This window comes from Lactuca virosa, chromosome 3, assembly GCF_052849685.1.
Source record: "Lactuca virosa cultivar CGN04683 chromosome 3, Lactuca_virosa_CGN04683_v6, whole genome shotgun sequence".
Classification (NCBI taxonomy): Eukaryota; Viridiplantae; Streptophyta; class Magnoliopsida; order Asterales; family Asteraceae; genus Lactuca; species Lactuca virosa.
The window spans coordinates 110,968,790-110,973,767 of record NC_136428.1 but is presented as its reverse complement, the minus strand read 5'-3'; the positions used below and the strand labels follow the sequence as shown (position 1 = coordinate 110,973,767).

General features: G+C 36.0%; 1 pseudogene; it reads left to right on the top strand.

The window, feature by feature from the left end:
* Positions 1–1,589: 1,589 nt before the first annotated feature.
* LOC145163924 (putative glucose-6-phosphate 1-epimerase) lies at positions 1,590–4,738 on the top strand (annotated as a pseudogene).
* Positions 4,739–4,978: the final 240 nt, after the last annotated feature.

Below are 4,978 nucleotides of genomic sequence, written 5' to 3'. Positions count from 1 at the left end.
CACACACTTCCAAAGTTGAGACACGTGGAAAGTGTTATGGATCTGGCTAGGCTCCTCGGGTAAATCCAATATGTACGCTACCTTGTCAACCCTGGCTACCACTTGAAATGGCCCAATATATCGGGGCCCCAACTTGCCCCTCTTTCTGAAGCATATTACACCCTTCCATGGTGATACCTTCAGTAAGACCATATCCATGACCTGGAACTCCAATTCGAATTGACAGTTGTCAGCATAACTCTTTTACCGACTCCGAGTTGTCTGAAGTCTCTGCCTAATCTGCGGAATGAGCTATGTCGTTTGAAGGACTACCTCAGTCCTTCCTATAACCCTATGACCTACCTCTCCCCAACAAACTGGGGTACGACACTTCCTCTCATAAAGAAGCTCGAATGGCGGCGCACCAATCCTGGAGTGATAGCTATTGTTGTAGGAAAAATCCCACCGAAGTCTATGACACGGGCTCTCAGCATATCCTCAAGTGTCTGAATGGTCCTCTCATTCTGGCCGTCGGTCTGCGGATGATAAGCAGTGCTAAGATGCAGCCTCGTACCCAGTTCCTCATGGAACTTCTGCCAAAAGCCAGATGTAAACCGAACATCTCGGTCAGATACAATGAAGACTGGAATACCATGTCAAGCAATGATCTCGCACATATATAAACCGGCCAATTTCTCGGCCGAAGAACTCTCCTAAATGGCTAGAAAGTAGGAGCTCTTGGTCAGACGGTCCATGATAACCCATATCGCGTCGAATCCCTTAGTCGTCCGCATGGGAACCACCAATGCACTACTAGAAAACAGCCCTTTAATGACGCGCAAACAATGACACTCGCTGATAGAGGACGTGCATTTGTGCGTGCCCTAAAAAGTAATGTCAATTTTGCAAAATTTGAAGGATAGAGGACACGCATTTGTGCGTGCCCTAAAATTAGTGTCAGAAAAGATAAAAAAAGAAATGCGGAGGGCGCCTTTCATAAAATGTGCGTCATCTAAATGTGTCGCTTTATAACATTTTAATGAAACACACGTTTTTAAGGCGGGATTTCACCGGCCCATTGAATCCCAAAAATTAACCCCCCCCCCTCTTCCAATTAGCAAGAAAAAGCCCTAGGCCTTCATCTTCATAGCAGCATCGCACCACTACCCAACCTCCGATCCCGCACCGCCAAGTGTCTCTGACCATCTTCTCCAACCATTCTTTCCTGTCGCACTACACCGATAACAAAACCCCCCATCACTATTTTAAACCACCCATGATACACATCCTCACCCTCTCCTCTAGATCTTCATTCTCTGTAAAAACCCTTCTACCATCGATGATCGAATTGCACTCCCAAAAATTACATAATGAAATCCCAAAAGAATTATAAAAAATCCCGCTACTAAGAAAAACCCCAAACAACCGGTGGTATTTTCCCTAAAATTCATGGATTCTCTCATGCGATTTTAGCGATTTTCGTTTCCCTCCTATTTTTTTGGCATCGATCACTTCTTAGGCGGTCTTTGGCCTTCATATTTATTGTATCTGGTTTCCCTTATTCTCCTCCACCTCTGTTTCCATCTTTCATCTTCAAGTTCTTCTCATCAATGATTAAGACGATTCATATGATTCCAGGTCAAGGAGGAGGAAGAAGAGCTATCGTTCAAGTTCTAGGATTAGAAGCAGGAAATCGAAGAAAGAACCATATGGCCCAAACTCCCTTACTAATACTGGATCTTTGCAAGAACCACAAAGGTATATTCTAAATACATTTCCATTATATATATGATACAGTTTAGTGTTTGATTCTAGTTTTCAACTGAGGAAGTAGAATTCAGTTTTAATGAGTTTGGGCCATATGATGAAGCATATAACTACTCAAGAAACACTCCTGATGCATTTCATGAAGATTATGTAGGCAATCTGTTCGATGAAATGCCAGGAGACGAGTTTTGGTCTGAACTAAAAGCCATCAGATGGTATCATGTTTCTGTTGACCCACCTTTGACTGGACTTCCATGGTTAGTGCCAAATAATACATGTACACACATAATACATGTACATAGATGGTATCTTGTTTGGTTTTCCCCTTGTTTTTTTAGTTTGCAATTATACACACATATAGCTATACATAAATGCATATGTATACATACATATATAGATAGAAATACATGTATGTATGCATATAAATACATGTATGTATGCATCTATGTATGTGTATAGATAAAATCTATACTTCATATGAGTTTCCTTTCAGTTTTGCATCAATTCTTTTAGCAATGGCATATATCAACTTCCATTACCTAAGCTATAATTGATCCTCTCTCTGAAGTTGTTGTTGAACCACTGATTGAAGTTGACATGGGAATTCCTATATGCTTCCCTCACGTATGGGAATTCCTATAATTGATTCCCTCACGTATGAATGCAGTTCTCAAATGTAGGCTCTCTTGAACTTCATGGATTTGCTAGAAACAGATTATGGAGTGTTGACAATGACCCCCCCCCCTCCCTTCCCCACTAATCCCACAAATAGAGTTTTCATTGACTTGATCTTCAAGTCCACTGAAGATGATTTGAAAACATGGCCTCACAGGTGACCTTAATTGCACCCCTTTTTGTATACTAGACATTCTTATGCTATTTACAAGTCTTTCAATTGCTTCAATTCAAACTACAATTTGTTATTTTGTAGCTTTGAATACCGATTGAGGGTTAGTCTTGGACCTGTTGGAGACTTTCTGTTAACATCTCGTGTCAGAAATACAAACACAGATGGAAAACCATTTTCTTTCACTCTTGCATATAAAACCTATTTTTCTGTTTCAGATATCAGGTATTAAGTTTTTTCGTTCTTTTCCATGTATATATTACATATAATCATGTTAGAATTTGGTCTATATTAGTTCCTATAAAATGGACTTAATATCATGTTTTTTATTATTGCATCATCTTAGTTGTTCCCAATAGAATGGTGTAGCTGTGTTTTCAAAAACGATTTGATTCTCTTGTTTCAGTGAAATCTGTGTAGAAGGAAATGGAGACGCTGGATTATCTTGACAATTTGCATAATCGGGAGCGATTTACAGAACAAAGGGATGCAATAACTTTTGAATCAGAAGTAATGATTTTTGTTTCTTTAAACTCTTTTTTTGGATACTCTTTTCCGTTGTTAGAGGATTATGTAGGGTTATTTATTATCAGATTGACAAGGTTTACCTTAGCACACTAACAAAGATCGCAATCATTGATCATGAAAAGAAACGTACATTTGTCATTCGGAAAGATGGCCTTCCTGATGCTGGTAAGATCATGAAAATTTTCCACAATGGGATTGAAACTCATACTCTGACTGTTGAGACAATAACAACAATGTGCGGAAATTTTAAAATTTTTTGGAAAACTTTGTTTACATGGGTAATGAAATGATATATATATATATATATATATATATATATATATATATATATATATATATATATATATATTGTAAGGGTTTGGAATCCATGGGATAAGAAGGCGAAGGCTATGCCTGATTTTGGAGATGATGAATACAAGCATATGCTTTGTGTGGAGGCTGCAGCAGTGGAATACCCAATTACATTGAAACTTGGAGAGGAATGGAAAGGGAGGAAACAACTTTTGGTTGTTCCTTCAAGCTATTGCAGTGGGAAGCTTGACCCCCACATAGTTTGTTAAATCACTTGAAGGAAAATCGGATGTTTGTGTTGATTAATATCATCATGTACAGGTAAAACATTTTTAGCATCTTCTTAATTACAAGCACAAACATTAACTTCCATATTTCCATGTCAGCATTTGCTTTCATCTTCCATGGATAAAACTGTGCGATTATGGCAACTGTCCAGCAAATCTTGTTTGAAGATCTTCTCTCACAGTGATTATGGTAAGGAATCTATTAAGTAAAACAACTCATGTCTGTTTATGTTGTTGGTATTTAGGGACAAGTTTATAACTTTTTTTTATTTGTTATTGTTGTTGAATGTTGATATACAGTGACTTGCATATAGTTTAATCCTGTTAATGATAGATACTTCATTTGTGGATCTTTAGATGCAAAAGTTCGCATATGGAGTATTCCTGATACACAAGTTGTTGATTGGAATGATTTGCATGAAATGGTCATTACTGCTTGCTATACACCAGATGGTCAGGTTGTCACCCATACATTATTATATATTTCTATTTATTTTTTTTCAAAGTTTAATAAAAAATATTAAAATAATCAATTAAAGAAATAACACATTAGTAGGCCTCATGCATACACATATAGTTGGTGGCAGATAATGGAAAGTCACATGCATGTGTGTGAATTTCAGTAACAATTTAAATTATAAACTAAAGTCATAGAACTTATTTATAACAATTATGGACCTCAAAGATAAACTAAAGTTATAGAACTTATAGAACTTATTTATAAAATTCTATTTCTTGAAACAATTGTACATTTCTTTTATGGTCTGGCAGTTTCAGCTTTTTACTTTTAAAGAATTACATTTCTAAAAATTGTGGTCTAGCAGTTTTCTTATGGCAAGATGCTATTTTGGCTACTGAAATTAAGCACAAGGTACAACGAACATTCAAGATTCTTATTTCAGATCAGATCACAAATTCACAATATATTTATGTGTCTTTGTTATACATACAGATAAGGAAGGTAGATCCGACTTGGGACATGGAGGCTGATGAAGGAGACAATTACACACATATTCCAGTAAGAAACAGAGTTGGATGATTATTTGTTAGTTTTATAGGAATGTATAACTCATGTTAGCAATGTATTATTTTTTTTTAAACATTTGAATGATTATTTGTATGACATATTATAATTTGTGCAATTTATTTTATTTTTTGTGTATGAAATTTTATTTTATATTATGCAATGGATTGTATTTTTTGTATATGGTATTTTATTTCTATTATGAGACATTAAATGCAAATTTAATTTAAAAATTAATAAATATATAAATATATT